Source organism: Zonotrichia albicollis, chromosome 3 (genome assembly GCF_047830755.1).
Source record: "Zonotrichia albicollis isolate bZonAlb1 chromosome 3, bZonAlb1.hap1, whole genome shotgun sequence".
NCBI classification, from domain to species: domain Eukaryota; kingdom Metazoa; phylum Chordata; class Aves; order Passeriformes; family Passerellidae; genus Zonotrichia; species Zonotrichia albicollis.
Genome location: NC_133821.1, coordinates 109,467,356 through 109,485,418, shown reverse-complemented (window position 1 = coordinate 109,485,418; position 18,063 = coordinate 109,467,356).

Genomic DNA, 18,063 nt, shown 5'->3' with positions numbered 1-18,063 from the left:
GATTTCCTTCAATTATGATCAACTATATAAACAGAAAGGTACCAGGGAACCACATTTTGCTCACATATGTAGCTCATAGTATTCAACTGTATTTCTTGACAGTGTAGTTATTGGCTGAGAATTAGTGACAAGTTGCCATCAAAGAGATAGACACCTAAAAGAGGAATTCCCAACCCTGTTGGCTACCTCAGTTAAAGAGTAGAAAATTAAAAGGATCAGATTAGGCACATTTTCTACTCCTTTTCATTCCCAAGCATCCAAATCCAGGCCAACTGGAAATTTCTTCCTCCACCCATCTGTAAGACACCTCAACTATAAGGCAGAAAAAATGAGTATGCAAGCCTAACTTTTTAATGTCCCAGACTGGTTGTAATTGAAGAGGTTTTGACAGGTGCATAAAAATGTAATCAAGTACGTGGCCATGTACTTAACTGCATTTGTATGAGGCTCAGTCAAGGCATGGTCTTATAAACTGTTGACAGTGTACTGAAAGTGAAATACCTGCTAGGAGCACCTTGGACAAGGGCCCTTAATAACATTACCAGATGAAAAATTGTCTACACCTGGTGAACTAACAAAATGCTTATTCTTCAAAGCCCACTGGCTCATAGAACTGCACAATGGCCATTGAGAGAGAAGGAGAACTGGAAGGCAATCAGGCCCAGTTTTCTGCCAAATTTATGAGGTCAGAGTCAGTCAGCAATAACTTTGGGGTCCCCAACCACTAGGGATCACCAAAGAGATCCCCAGGACCGAAGAATGCATGCATAAAGGGGAGGGAAAATGTTGACGTTAAAGTGGTTCCTTTTTGTTTTTTGTTTGTTTTTAATTTGTACCTAATTTTTGGTAACAATATTGTAGGGATGGGTGTGACTGGATCCATCTCCATCATTATCAAAGGTAGGACGGGAAAACTATTGCTGTATAGTTTTCATTCTTGTAATGATTTTAAGAAAGACCATCGGACCACATGGCAGCAGTGGTCAGATAGAATTACCTCATAAAAATTGCAAATCAGCACTATCAGAAACTTAGGTATCTAAAACATTATAAAAACTACAGGGAGAAACTATATATAGTTCTATAAACAGTTCTCTGATTCTATTCTTCTCTGGGTATTTCTTCTTTATACGCACTTTAGACTGGCTGTCATTGTTTCATGGAAAATGGAAGATACATAGATGAAGTAGTAAATGGAAGGTACAAAAATGAAACACAATTACATGTTTCCCAGCATTCAGGTCATTATATTTCCTGCAGTCGCTCTTTTGGGTTTTTACAATCCAGGATCACAGATGTTGATGTGTAGGCACTTCACATGAATCTAATAAACATTTCACCATTACAACAGAAAGAAATCATTGCTCAAGGCTGCATTTCCAATGGTCTGAATCGTCTGTTTGCAAGCCAGAATGCATGTTTCACTTCCACGCTTTTGAAAACAGAAGGGAAAGTATTTCTAATTCTGAATGTGATCTGCATTATTTAGAAACACTATCCTAATGAATCTACATATGTTAAAAAAATAACTGCCTTTGTACCATAGTCTTTGGCCTTATCCCTTCCTTCCTTGCTGCTGTTGTAACTACTTTTTCCGCGATATCAGTCACAACTACTCATCACTTTTAGGCAGATTTGGATTATCTTCATTGTACTCTACATTTATTTGGTCCTTTTGATGGAAAAATTCAGCTGGACTATAATACCTGAAAGCTACACTTTCCTCCTACCACACAGACAGCAAGCAGTTATTGCATGGTTTATTTGTGAGTAACAGAAAAGGGGGAAAAAAATAAAACATGCTTTGGCCTAATATCCCCACAAAAAAGCATATCTAAAAGACAAGTGTCTGTGACATCTACATATAGTAGTAGTAATCACTTACTATTTTCTCTAGTAATAATGACTGAATTAATTTTTGGTTCTGTATTTCTAGTATATAAAATGCTTTTGTGTTGTAAAATGGATATTCATATTTTCTCATTTTGCAGTCTGTGTGAAAACAAGACTTCGCATTATAGTTCCATATTAATGCATTCTTATTTTTAATCTTCACTGGTGCTGAAGGCAGAAGAAGAATACATTAGGCAGAAGAGAGAGGGATTAGAATCACGTGTTTTGCAGTAATGAGGATTTAGATCAGCTTATATATGGCTTGAAGTGGCATTTCTTTAGTCTGCATTTATTCTACCCATGGACTTCATATATCACTTGTAGATGTATGAAGTATTATGACATTTTTTTTCTTTCTAATTTATAGTCCCCCTAAAATTCTGCCATTAGGATACGGAATATTCTGTATTCTAAGACAGCTGAAAAAACAATTAATTTAGTCTGAAATTGCATGTAAATCTTTCTGTTTCTAACTTATTCAAATTTACCTGTGAGTGTAGCTGATCAGAGACCCAGAAGTATCCCTCTCATTCATCGGAGGGAATGTAAATAAGTATTTCTGTTGAAGTCATCTGAAAGGTATGCTCTAACAACAAGAGCTTATACATGCAAAGAAAGAAGCTGAGCATAAATTTAGGTTCAAAACAAGATTGTGTGTGTACAGCTGGCATTGGAGCTTGATAAAACAGCATAAACTACAATGTTTCTCATATTTTTCAGTTGATTCATTTTTAAGAACCTTGGCTTACTGGATAGGATATTTGTTAGCAAGCCATTTCTATTTTTACTTTAGTTTGATTGTGAGCTATATCTTTTCCCACCCACTTTTCCCAGGACAGTATGATTAAAACCTAGCAAAATTATTTTTTCTGTTGTTTTCAGAATTAAATTCTGGTTGCACCAAAATGACCATAAGTTCAAAGATATCTGTAATTGGTAAATTATTATGTCATATGCAATAAAATAATGTCTTTTTCTATGTTCAGTATAGGATAAAACACATTAAGTTGTAAAATTTTGGACAGTATTTTGGGGAGTGAATTAAAAAAGGAATTGCTTCTAAGTTTGGGGGTTTGTTTTACTTTTTACTTTATCAGCAGATTGATTATTATTTTTAAAAATTTTTACCTAGGCTGTCACTGTCTTTTGTGAGCAGGATCTGGAAATATTTCCTGCATCCTCACTGGCTTCCTCTATATTTTATTATTTATAAGTGAATGTCTTTTTTGATTCTTAAGTTGTTCTCTGGTTGACAATGGTGGGCAAGGTATGAAATTTGACAATGGTGGGCAGGGTATGAAAACTCTCTTTTTCCTTTCATACCATCAAGTGTCTTAAGAAATGCCAAAATTTGTTTTCTGTGTCATTTTGTCAATATATTTGAGTAAGAAGATTAAGGATTCCAGATATTTCCACCCAGTTTATTTCTGCTGCTAATGAATGTTAGACAAAACGTTTCTTGTGTGGTATACTATAGTTTTCAGAAGAGGTTCTTACATCACCTCTCAACAATTAAATGAATGCTTTTGAAATCAAGTAACATTTCAAGACAAATATTAAAATCAACTTTAAACCACTGCATGTAATGCTCTAGTTGCTACAGTTGTAATATGGCCATTGTAAACACAATCAAGCACAACATAGCACATAGTTTTAAACTGCTCAGAACTGTCTCTATTCTTGTATGCTGAAGAAGCTTCTCAAATTCCCTTTGTGCCCTTCCAACACTCCTTTTCATCATGATGCTGTTGATATAACTATTTGATGAAGTGCTTTGAATTCTGAATGAGCAGATGTTAGCTCTATGGAAGTTATGTTATCCTCCTTGGTGGTTGGACACATAACTTCTAAAGGGAGGAATTGTTCAATAAATAATTAATAACAAGAAGCTTTCCTAGGTAGATGAGAGACAGATCCTATTTAAAATTATTCTGTCTCAGTGGTTGATCTGTCTAACTCCAGGGTTATTTTATCTCAATCTTGTATTAGTTCTGCTTCAATTAGCATTTTAGTCCCCAGTGGGGCACTGCTGATTAATTAGTTATTGTTCAGTAACTTCATCTTCTGGCCCTGACTCCAGCCACTCAGTCTAGTGTGCATTGATCAGCCTCTGGATCTGTGGCATGTTCTTTTCAAGGCTGCTAAATGTCTCATTGGTCTAAGTGAGCCAGATATTGACCTTGATTTCAAGTCAGTAATGTATTTAAGCACATTCCTATGTCTAAGAAGGAAAATAGTGCAACACATTCAACTAAACTATTTCTTTCTGCCTAAAGTTCAGCAGATAATTTAATACTACATTGCAGTTGGAGCTTTAGATATTGAACTTATTGGTGAAGTGCCCTAGATGGCTTAAAGAGTGAAAACACTGAAACTTGGGCAATTTTTATCCATCTTATCTATCTTAAAATCTGTGTCATATCAGATAACTCGTACGTACATAAGAATGTACAAATATCTTTGCCATGGACAAATCACTCATATGAGTTTGTTCTTTCTAAAAATCTATTAGATTTCTAAAAAAAATTATTAGATTTCTAAAAAAATCTAATACTTTATGAAGGCCTGAACACAAGATGCTTTTAAAAAATACTTGTATCATTCCTCGCTATTGATGGAAAGGGATTAGTTAAAACTACAAGGGTAGGAAACTTATTTTACAATGTCTACCTCTTGAATTGTCTTAAATCAAGACAAGAAGAAGCAAAGTTTTGATCCCAGGAAGATTAGACCTCATGTAATTTGTTTTTATGAACTACCTCAGACCCATCCAATCCAACTATGGAAATGTGATTGACGATCTCATTTAGGAGGCAATGGTTCTGATTCCTTATACAAACAATGCATTTATACAACAAAATAAGTAAGTGCTCTGAAAGGGTGGCAGAATTTCAGAGGAATATATTTTGTCCGTAAGTGTATCTTCCTCCATTGATTGTCTTTAATAGTAATTAATTTTTCTCTTTTATGTGCTTTGTGTAAGTGGCATTTCCATAGCTTTGGAGAGAGAAATTGTTGCCAGTCCCCAGCAAACCAAAGTGAAGAAAGCTGTGTGATGAGAAAGCAGTGCCTGAAAGTTTCCATAGGATTTGTAAGCCCAGAAGAGCTGCTCATTCTGCAGGAATGGATAGTCTTGGGAGACAAAGGGGCTTCCTCCACACACACAGTGGTTGCATGGTTGTGCAACATAGGCTGCATCTAAGATGTCAGGGACTGCTTGAATTCAGGTGAAAGCTGTAGGGCTATGAGTGGTGAAATAGACCTCTGCAGGCCTTTCTAAACACCTCTATACAACACACTGGTGTGCCTGTAACTCTGTCCTTGTGTCTACTGCTCAGAAATGGAGTCCAGACTGATACCTGGGCAGATAACCATGAGAAGACCTGTGTAAGTGAGCTTTGTGTGCGTGTATACACACATACACATTTAGTCACTATTGAGTGAATAAATGCATATGTGTGTATGCGTGTTTTTTGGATGTGTAGGTGTTTTTAGCAATCATGTCAGTAATAATTCTATTGATAATAACAACTTAGTGTTTAAAAGCTTTCATAAGAAATATTGTGATCTGTGCCTGCCCTCTGACTCAAAGGAAATAAGATGTACACTATGGGAACCTCATAATTTCTTATTAGTTACCTAATATAATGGCATCATGTAGTTACCTACATCTTAGTAGAATGGTTTTGGGATAATTTTTCATCCCACTTTTTCTGATTTTTATAGCCCCTATTAATTTAAGAAAATACCTTGCACCTTGAAGTGTTAATGGAATAATAACTTTTTAAAAAGTGTAATATTTTCATAATTGGGCTAGTAATGAATACTGGACATACGTGCTATCTATCAAAAAGTTCTATTTAGCCTGAGTATTCCTTAGCAGAATGTGATATTTTTAAATAAATTAAATTAAACCAGACTCTTCAAAGAAATTTTGACTATGTGTTTATGAAAACAGCTTTTTCATGTCCAAGAATATTTGGGAATGGAACCTAAAGAGAGTAATTATGTAATTAAGTTGATTTTTTTACCTATGAAGTGGGAAATTTAGCAGGTATCATAAAAAAATTTAAAAAGTAAATATAATTTTTTTAACCTGTGAAAAATATCCTAGACAGCTGAAGTACTGTTCTTTTTGGGATTGCCTTCATTGATTTTTTTAAAACTCTGGAATTACAGAAGGGGAATGGAAACCTTGTCAATGTGCAGTCCAATTCCTGTGCAAATTTTGGTGAGTCCTTCAACACAGTGACTTTCTGAAGTGATGGATTCAGAGCCTCATCCTATATTAGCATTTGAGCATTCTTCATTCTAATTTCTCCATCCTACATTTTGTATACACATTCCATGTCAATTTCTCCTGCTAAAAACATGTTTTATGTTTATTCTTAAAGAAAATAGTCATTAAAATCCAAGGATTCTCTCAAATCCTTAAATAATAGACTTTATTGAAAACATCCTAAGGTCTAGTTAGAAGGCTATGTAAGCAGATATAACATTTGTTTTAAGTAATTAAAAATTTCCATAAACAAAGATTTTTGGAGAACAATTTAAATAATTTTGTTTTGTAGACATTTAATTTGATTTTCTCATTTTGAATATAGAACAAATCATATCAGGGATGCACACAGCATATTAAACCACCCCCCCTAACTTGGATTGTGATAGAATATTTAGTTTCACAGTTTAAGTTATCATACTGTACTGAATAGGATAGTTTTCCTAATTGCAGAAAATGTAAATGCTGTAGGTCTTTTTCATGTTATTATGCTTTGGGTTTTTTTCTTAGGTAATCATACTTGAAAACCTGACTAGCAATAAAGAGTTCCTAGTAAATGTTGCTGTGAGGAAAGCCAAGAAACAGCATGATAAATAAAAATTGTGTTGATTTAAATCAGTGACATGTAACCTGGAACTGCTGCAAGGCACACTACCATAAAACAGAACCACCCAAGAACTACAATATATGTTGTACTGTACTGTACAAAAAATACATGTAAAAATGATTATAAAATAAAGGTCAAAACATTCATCCATTGAATTACATATAATTTGCTGTACTAACAGGATTATTTATGATAGTCTCAAAGTAGTTTTTACATTGTAAATCAGATGTGAAACTCGGCAGTGATGTTAGGTGCAGGTGGTTAGTTGTATGGCTGGGCAATTGTCTGATATCTTCAGTCTACAGAGTGCCTGCAGACAGAAATACTGAAGTGGGCATTTGGAAATTGCCTTATAATGAGAAGCAAATTTCTGCTATCTGGATGGTCAGATTCTTAAATGTTATACACTGCATTTTGGTGAGAATTGTCTAGTGAAAAAATTAGGACATGTCTTGTAGGTCTTATCGTTAGCATTGTGCATACTGCTATGTTTGTAGTAATTGTTACATTGTTCTGTGATGTGACTACTTTCGACAAGCAACAAGCCACAAAAATTCTCTCTTAAACCACCTGATTTCTTGACACCTTGTGGACTTAGAATCTCCCCAAAGTGCTACCAAGGAAATAACATTTCTGACTGCCTTTTCTTATCTTTGATGTATAAAAGCCTATTAGTTTGAAAAAAAATGTCAAAAGAGTTATTCACGTTTCCTCTTCCATTGTAAAATAGCCATACATGTTCATGAACCTCTCAGCAGCTGTAATTGCTCTGCTAAAACAATGGGCTATGTTTTCTGGCCTTAGTTGTTCTCTCATTCATCAAAAAGCTAATTACATCACAATTATATGTCAGCACACATTGATGCTGAAGGAAACATTGAACACTTAAAAATTATAAGGAAGAAGTTATTCCTAACATAATCAATATCCTGAATTAATAACAGCATAAATGGCAAGCCAAGAAAACACTGCTGACCATGCTCTTTCTACACCCCGAATTCAGAAGTCTTCCTTCCTAAGTGTGTGTTCTTACTTCAGTTATAATCAATGGTTTTAACCAAGTTCTCTCTCCATAATATCATTTTTCTTCTTTTCTGAAGACAGTAGTCATAATGGGTACATTGAGGATAAGGGTGCCCCATTGTATTTTTCAGCATGTAGTCTGTAGTTGTTTTAAGGAGACTGAAGAATTTGCATGTGTCAAAAAGAGTAAGGTATTGATTCTCGGTCTTTGAATGTGACTGACTATATTCCAACTTCTGGTGACCACAAGATAAGTCCCCAGAGAATACAAGTCCTTTTAAATATCTGGACTTAATTTCACCAATACTCAGAAAGCCATGTTTATTTTGTGTGCTAAATATTGGTTACAATCATGACTAAATTATTTTTTGGCTCACACAAATCCAAGCAAAATTTTTTAAACTAAACTAGCTAAATTTTTCACTCTGTGTGAAGTCTAAGAAGCCACGTTTTTTGCTTTTTTTAAATTTAAAAACACTATTCTTAAGGACAATCAAAAGTGAAACAAATCTGCTAGGTCTGCAGTGACTGTATTTAATTCTGAGTAAAGCAGCATGAGGTGTCAGTGTTTCAGAGCATCACTATCATAAAGATGGGTGCAGATAGCATAGGCAAGCACAGATACAATCAGTATTAACATATCTTATTCGTGAAGGTTAATGCAGCACTTTACTGAAGGGTGCACAGCTCTTGATACAAGAGGAAAAGACTCAAGCAAATGCAGATTGAACCTGAGGCCACCTCATTTCTCCCACAGTCTTTACAAACTATGAACATGCACTTTAATGAAAGCAGACAGGTACTGAGTTTCTCTGTCTCCAGGTAAGGAAGTCTGAACTTTTAATATGTGCATTATTTACAGATGTACTTGTTTCCTTTCTGATGGATGTAATTCTTCTTGAGGTTGTAAAAATTCTCTGTTACTGCTAGTATACTCTGCATAGAAAAAGTAAAATCCATTAACATGTCAACTATTTAACAGTATACTGTGGTATATATGTGACTTCAAATGTTGATTAAATTCAATGGATGTGTGTTCAATGACTTCATTTCACAACCAAATTAGGTAACAAATGCGTTTTCTGACACTTTCTTTGTTAAATTCTCTTTAAAATTATAATCCATGTCTCTTTGAGACAAAGATGTACTCCACAGAGGTGGTGTGAAGGAGAGAATTATTTCTGCAAAACATAAATTTAAGCCAAAAAAACCCTAATAAAAAAATTATTTCTTGCTGAATTTTTCAAAGAAGCAGAGCTCAAAGACATTACAAATAAACTTGTGCACTAAATCCAGTAAGATTCTTTATCTAAATGACAAAGACTGTGCGTGTATCAGAGCTGTATAAACAGATAAGGGAGATAACAAAGAAAAAATTATACAAGGTAAAAAAATATAAAATTTAATCAAACTATATTGTTAGTAAAAAATAAATAAAAAAGAAAGTTAAAAAACCAAGACAACCTTTTGCCTGTATGTCATCAGGCTGGCAGAAAATTCCTTTTGTCTCTTTAGTAATGCTGGTCAGTGGCTGTGTATCAATATAAGAGAATTTGTTACTCCAAACTGAAGTTGACTAAAATTGAATGTGCAGTGTATTGGTAAAATCAGATGACAATTCCTGGTTTTTAACAATGTGTTTAGATCAGATGTTTCCATAAAATCGAGTATCCTGAAAAAATGTAACGGAGATGCAATTCAGCTGCACTGTTGGACAACACTCAGGAAAATGGACTGGCATTTGCTTTGAGAACCCTAGTGTTTGTGAAATACATCTGACTCCTTCAATAATGATTTGTTCTTTCTTCCTGTATTGCTGATGATGTGAATTGCTCCTACCCGTTTTGTAAATGGTATCTAAAACGTTTTAAGCACCATTTTAAAACATCTTAAGCATCAGAAAGCTTAAGGCACCAAGGTCAGAGCTCAGCTGAACTCTTGCTTAACCACTTTGAGACAAATGAATGCACAAATGTACCATGTGTAGCAAAGCAAATATGTCCTCAGATAGCTTTTCTTCAATCAAGTTCCACTGAATTTCACTACACGGTATCCAAGAATAACCTATCCACATGTTCTGGACTGTCGGTGTTCTCTAATGGATGTTGTGATTTATCCATTTTTAAGTCCATGTACATCTAAATGAGAATGACCTGTAGAGTCATTTTAATTAAAATTCTCATTGCCCACTTGTTGGCCTCTGTGATTCATGCTTCTTACAGGTCCTTTGACAAGATAAGTTAGATACATGTGTGATTGTAGATTTTACAATTTAAATTTCACTGAGAGAAGACTTGCAAACAAAAATTTCTTTCAATAAATTCACACTACTTCCAGTCCTATAAAATATCTTGATTTACTAAATTTGGAGATTTTCAGCACTGATTATTTTAGTGTTCCTTTGAAGATATGTATATTCCTTTGCTTTTGTTTAAAATTTTCATAAATAGAGTACCTTGTTCAATCTTTTCATCCTGACTGATAAAAATGTCAGTCCATTTTAATTATCAGGTTCCTTATTCAAAAATTTTTCAAAGGGGTAAGATTGAAGTAAAATTAGTACCACTTGGTTAAAAAGTATTTCTACATGTGGAAACAAGCAGCTGATAATAAGCCCATTCAAAAACTCTTTCAAAAGAGAAATTATTTTAGAAAAATTATGTATCTTTACCTGAGTAAAAAAAATTTAGAGTATATGAGGAAAGTAAAAAACTTCAACTAGAAGCTGAGCTACAGATAAAAAGACTTCTAACAGTCATTGAGGTAGTAGTTTTTATAATAGCTGAAGTGCTGTTCCAGCAAAATATCATCTGCAATGTACAGCTTTTGTGTGTAACTCTTTTTGATGCTTAAAAATTGATTAAACATCTATATGAAGATAAATTAGAGGAGAATTACAATTCTGTACTCACAAACAGACAGTTGATGTGCTGCCTTATTGAGAAAATATTATGTAATTAGTCTTGTTCAAAACTGCAGAGTAAATCTCTTGGTGCACATGTTAGTAAGCAAAACCCACTGATGAGGACTATACTTTAGAAATAGAAGTGTATTTAAAGAATGTTAAACATGACATTATGAATCACACACAGATTCATATGTCTGTGATTCATCTATATGAATCAGCACCAGAGAAGGAGGATTAGACAACTTGACCTCCCGATAGTCCCTTCCAATCTCACCTTTTTGTAATTCTGAGATTCTGTATGGGTTGATGGAGTTGACTTTTATGATTACAGGGCAAAAAAAAACTCCACTAAAACCTGTGAGGTTTTCAAAGTCTGCTTTTGTGTGGCATTAAAGGAAATCAAAATCTCGAGTGTTCTATTTTTCTTCCAAAATAAACCATAGTTAAATCAAAACAGTTTTAATTTGGACACAGTGAAAAAATTCTTATGGTGACAGACAAACTCAACTAGAATTAGGCCTCTTGTATCCTACTTCAAATATCCAGAAAAAATTATTGTACAGAGCACCAAGAAACCAACCTTGTACTGGGCAAAATTACCAAGAGTATCTATTAGTTTGATTTTTCTACATATAGTCATATTTATACTGATGTAGAGTTTTTCTTCTACCAAAACTCATTAAAGAATGCAAATTATACTTCAAGTCTACAAATTTTGATAATAATCTTTCATAGGCAATACACGTGACTTTAGTGGCACTCCTAGCTTATCTAATGAAAATTGAGATTCTATTTTTCTTGTACTGAAATTAAACTAGTTTCTACTCTTCAGTATTAAAGAAGAAGTCATTTTAATAGAAGTCATTTTAATAAAGAGCTTACTCTTTGAGAGCCACATAACGCTTTCTTAGTAATATTTGATAATAAGTTGGAGATATTTCAATACTACTGAAAATATTTTCATTACTTGAAAGGAACAGCAAATGCTGTTCTTTAACAGAATGCAAAGCATTCTCATATCACTTTCTGATAATAGGACCTCTTCAATTGGTCTCCTGTAGCTTCATTATTAACATAGGGCATTTATAGCTGTGGCTCAATATTGCCAATGAAGATGAAGAAGCTTTAAAGAGTTAATGTGATTCACTTTTCACAAGTGAAGTATCTCACTGAAGACATGTATGGAACTGCATAGATGGGAATTGTCTGTGTGGGAAGGCAAGACCCTTAGGGTAACCATTTTCAAGAAGATCTATTAATGTTATGCTACCACTGAGAAGATTTTACTGGAAACATAGCTTCTAAATAGGATTACAGACTAAACCATTTAAAAATTTTGCTTTTAATGGAGATGAAAAGGAAAAAATTGCAGAACAACCTGAATTTCTGGACACTTGGATCTTTACAACATTGAGTTTTTGTTCTCTGAAATTCCTTGTATTTTAAGTCTTCATTTTCACTCCACATTGTCTTGCATGTCCCTAAACTTTAGTCTTTCTCATGCTAATATCACAATATAATTTTATTTTGAGAATTTTCCCTCAGTTGTCTCCCTTTTCCTAGTTAAATTTCAATTTCTTTTGCATTCAGACAGTAAGCAAAAAATCCTTCCCCCTTTGCCTATAAGAGTTAGTATTATCTAAAAGAACTAACAGTGACAAACATTCCTTTCGATTTCTCTTCAATTAGAAGTTTCATCCACCTAGAGCTCTAAAAGAAAATTCCTGGAGGAAATTTTAAATCCTACAGGATTTCCATATATTTTTCCAGAATATTATGTGTCACACGTAGGTTTAACAATACTTGAAAGGTTAAAAGGTTGTTCTTGCAATTGTGAACTACTATTTATGCTGAATAATAATAATTTATGCTGAATATGTTTTTGGGGTTGGGTTGGGTTTTTTGTTGGGTTTTGGGAATTTTTGTTTTTGGTTTTGTTTTGTTTTAGGTTTTTGTTTGGGTTTTTGTTTTGTTTGGTTTAGTTTGGGTTTTTTTTGCAATAATGCTTATGAATGTTTTAAGAAAAAAAACTGTTTTAGGCAGTTAGTGAAGCACTTACATTTAAATAGTCTCATCTGGAATAAAAAGTATATTCTATCCTCTTCCTATTATGTAAAAGGAAAGTAGTGAAATAAAATTTAATAATAAGTATATTTTTTGACCATACATTTTCTTCCCAGTATGCTTGACTGGAAATAGAGACCCAGCACAACTAAGTAAAAAAATCAAACCTCCAATAACCATGCCTTTCACCTGTCCAAGCCCCAACAAGTACATGGCACTAGTGTACAAATACAATTTTTAAAGAAATTTAAAAATTATTTGGTATATACCATGATTTTCTTTTCCTTAACATTTATTTTTAATTCCTACCCAAGCTATACCCTTCAGATCATTGTAGACTTCCCTTTAGCAAGGATAAGTACGTAGAACCACAGAAGTATTTTGCTTAATCTCAAGTAGGAATTTTACAATCCTAACCAAAGTAGGAATTTTACAAGCCCTGCTCAAGAGACAGATTCTTCTAAGCCTGGAGAGTGATAGAAAATATTTGGTCCTGGAAAATATCAGGAAAAAATTAGAAGGAAGGGAGAAGTGCAAGCTTACTAAGTGGTAGGTATGGTAATGTAAATGATAAAGATAGGGTATAAACACTTAAGAGACCAACATAAAATAAAATGCTCTTGTTTTGATCAGTCTGTAAAAGAATAGTAATTCCTTTCGTGTTAGATCTTGAACGTGTTAGTGCTGTAATCTATACACAATGAAATTGTCTCTGTCAGAGCCCGTGGTCATTCCTTGGGATCTTCGGACAGCAAATTTACTGGACCAGAAGCAATCTGTGATACAACACTGACAGAAGGAACAGCAAAACCCCAGGGAAACCATGGACATTAACAGAGTACACAAGACTAGTCCAGGGACTACAAGTCACAAATAGGCATTACAGTTGCAGTTCTTAAAACAAACAAACAAACAAACAAGCACACAAACAACAAAGCCCATCACCTCACAGTGCCCCGATGTTGCTAGAAAACCATTTCTTTTAGAACAAGGAAGCTGCTCTTAAGTACAATAAAGAAAGATACCTTTTTACTGTGCATAAAGCTATATAGATAGTCTGTCTTTTCTCCACAGAATGTTTCTATTTTTATCCCTGAGGATAAATGTAATGTTTACTTGGTCAGAAGCAGAATTACTAAAAAGTAGTTTTCTTATCATAAATACAGATGAAAAAACTTCACCAAAATTTTTCTGAACTTTTTAGATGAGTTTCTCTATTGGTCTATACTTCGTATAGCTTACATCTGAACAAAGACATTGAAAAGTGTTCATAATAAGCCACCAAAATTAGACTTTTCATATTCCTTTGCCAAAATGACAGAGTAAACAATAAAGAAAGCCTGCATGAAAAGTATAATTTTTAATATTCTAGCTCTGGTTCTAGTTAATTATAAAAGTGTGATTCTAAAGCTCAGTTCAAGCTTTCAAATATTGTAGTTTTTGGGGTTTTTTTACCTAGGAAATAATCTAGGAAGAAAAACTGAACCTTTTTTTATTCTCTTCCCTATTATGATCATCTCTGCTTCCTGACAATACTTTGAGTAAAATACTAACTGACTCAGGATAGAGTCAGATATTTCAACACACTTTCCTGCAAATGATGTTTAAGCAGTTGCCCTGTTCCTTCCCTTTCCCACCCCTCCTATAAAAATAATATTTGGACCCCTTATGGCTTGGTTACTTACATAGAAAGTAATCAAAGTTCACAGGTTACACTCCAGGGGACTTTCTTACAGTTTATTTTTATATGCAAGGAAAGTGGTTCACTCTAGCAGGACACTAGGATGTATGGAGTTGAAGGTGCATGGAAGTGTGTATGACTGGAAATTTTAATTCAGACACACTAGGATTTCATCTGAAATGCTAATGTAGTATCATCCACAAAGAGTGCAGAGTGCAAGTAAGAGCTTTAAGTAGAATTTAACTCCCAGGAATTGATTCTTGTCTTTTCTTGAGACAAAAGTTCTTCCATTTGAGAATGTTAATGGTTATTTCATGGACTTTTTTTTCTGCCTTAGTCTTAGTGTTTGTACTTTGTAGATTCATTATTTCTTCCTGTTAAACTCCATTTCATTGACTCGCTATATGGAATATCTGCACTTCCTTTCTGAGGAAGCTACGAGAGTGGGAGAGGGACTTTTTACAAGAGCATGTAGTGATATGACAAAGGGGTCATCTTTAAACTGAAAGGGGGTTGGTTTATACATTAGGAATAACTAGGCAACCTGGAAGCTGTCCCTGTCAATTGCAGGGGGTTTGGAACTTGATGATCTTTGAGGTTCCTCCTACTCAAACCTTTCTATTATTATCTGATTAAGAATGAGACATCATTTTGTATCTTTAAAGTATTCTTCAAATAGTTGCTAGTTTAGTCTCATAAGACTTCAATGATTTTTTTTCTGCATTTTTGATATTATTATACAAGTTTTCTTGGTAAAACTTAATGATTGGAATTGCAATAGGGATTTAGGCACCAAAAATTTCTTCAGGCACTAAAATTAGTCACTATTACTATTCACTATTCACCTTACCCTTTGAAGTTTAATAGTTGATCTTAACTACCAACACCCTCAATTTGATTCTTGGTGGAACTTAACACAGGAACAAATACAGTTAATACAATTTTAATCACCCTGAGAATAAGTGCTTAATTAACTTTTGTATTTGGGCATAATTGCCTGAGTCCTGCAGAGTGTCAAAACTCTATATTTTTGCTAAAAGGACCTAGCTTCACTATTTAAGCTGCTAAATAAACATTTTAACAGCAGAATACAGCAACAACTAAGATCTTAGATTTAAATTTTTTATCTTCTGTGTCACACTTAAGGGATAAATTGCTGAAGAGCAAGAACACTCTTGTCTATCAATGCCCTAACTACTGGAGGAGATGATTATTTTAACAATCAACACACTTCTCCATTGAATGCTTATTTATTTCAGGACTTCCTTGCCTTCTATGTTCTTAAGTCTGCTGAAAATTTGGTGTAACAACATATGAGTCTTGCAAAATCCAGTCGTTCCTGTATCTAGATAAAATATAGAGTTATTATTTCTTACTAAAATTAATTTTCTTCACATAAACACTACTTACACTTACCTGCATGGTTCGACATTACATTTTCATGAGAGGAATTTCATGTTGCCTACAATCAAGCTTGAAGGACAATAGGTTTACATAATGGGGGTTTTGGGTTTTTGGCCTTCAGCATAAGTTGAGGAACAGGAAAGAGTCCCTTCCCACAGCTTCGACTCATCCTGCCACAACACTGTTGGATCAGGAGTGTGCAAGTGGGTGTCATATGTAGTTTAATCTGGTTGGGTACAAAACTAACCTTGGCACTGGATTTCATAAACATAGATTTGATACTTCTCTAAGCCTATTACTGACTGACTGTTGAACGCCATTGTCTAATAGATGATAAATAATGGCTTTGAAATATAATTTTAAGACAAATCCAACTAGAATATCTAGTTCTAACTAGAAGTTACAGATCATCACTCTTGCTTCAGTGAAGAGCAGACATTTCTTTTCAGATCAATTGTGTCCTTATCTACTTTTGTTCAACCTGAATTGTCCCTGTAGTTATAACTTTTTTCCTCATTTGATATAAAACCTGTCATCAATATAGTTTCTCTTTAATGCTATCAGATACTGTTGTATTGGGAAAATTATTGAATGTTAGGTTACAAATTTTCTAAAGACTTAAGCTATAGCTGCTCAAAATTGAATTTATTACAGTTTTTTCTGTAGTATACACATTAACAGTTTTTAGGGGCTTCATGTACACTTCAAAAGACAAGGTACTTACTTTAGGTTGCATTTGAATTGGGCACCGGGATAGCAAATTGCTTTGGAAAAATAAGGCAAATGTATAAGTTGTGTGGTCAAGCATTTTAGGTCTCAATGCCATGTCATGTTTCTCTCAATCCATCAGTTTATGATAGACAAGTCAGTGACTGTCTCCATCTTGTCAATTTATTTTTTATGGTCTGTAATCCACCCTCCTCCCATGTAGAAAGAGATAGTGAATATTTTTTGTCATATTCAGACTGATATTTGGCCATTCAACTCATCTAAAGTCAACAGTTCGATCTTTTTTTTATTATCTACTATAGTAAAAAAATAACCAAACTAGTAATTTTATTTTACTGTAACACAGTAAAATTTTAAATAGAGTAATAGAGACAAGTAGTTGAGAAAATAATGAGTATTTGACATAGACTTTTGAGAAGAAATAAATGTGCACTATACATCAAATAATTTTTAGAGCATTTATTTTGTTGATTTTCCCCTTTAAACCTTCATTCATAGTCAGGGGAGAAATAATAAAGATAATAAATCAGTAGAGTGATAAATTATCCATGACATTTTCATTAAACTCTTTAAAATCCTTAGTCTATAGAGAAGAAAGTATGTTTTTGTCCTTTTGCCAAACACACATAAATAATTATGTTTAGATTTTTATTTCACAATATCAATCTCATTCGGTAGCAAACTATCCAAAATTAAGCTAGCATTTATATACAATGTGTTATTCCCATTTAGACACAATCTTGTATAATTTTCCAATTGGTTTTTTGATTACATAAAAAAATTTAATCTTTGATTACATACAAAAAATGTAATGTAAAAAAAATGTAATTTTCTGTCATCTATTCTGTGCATATATCTCATATTTTTCAACAGCTTTGTAGTCCTGTTACTGTCATGAAATCCTACAATTATTTTCCCTAAAATATTGATATAATTTCTTATAATCTATTTACTCATCTCTTTTTGAAGCAGGTCTTGGACAATAGAGCTTCATCTTTGTTTTCACTAGTAACTTCCTATCTGTCTTATAATGCTTCTGCTTCTGTAGTTTTTCAGAACCTTTTTAGCTTATTTTCTCCCTTTGACCTCTCCCATTTCTTTCCTTGTATCACCACTCACTAACCTGTATCTTGAGATGTGTTCCTCTCTTCTCTATTTTTGATAAAATTCTCAGAGCCTCTGAATATTTTGGAAATAAACACTATGACTTTTTTTCCCCCCACTCTATTTTTGGGATGTTTATTGCGTTTGGTTTTTTAATTTGGTTGGAGTTTTTCAGTTTTGTTTCTATTAATATCCAATGGACTTTTTGAGACATAACACATCCAAAGAAAAAGTAGAAATTCTGGATAAAAAATAGATTAATGTGATAGTAGAGCTCCAATATTCCTTCTGTTGCAAAAATCTCATTTCTCTTTTGGAATATGAAATTAGAACTAATTTCCTTTGGTGTTTATGTGGATAAGAACCCAAGA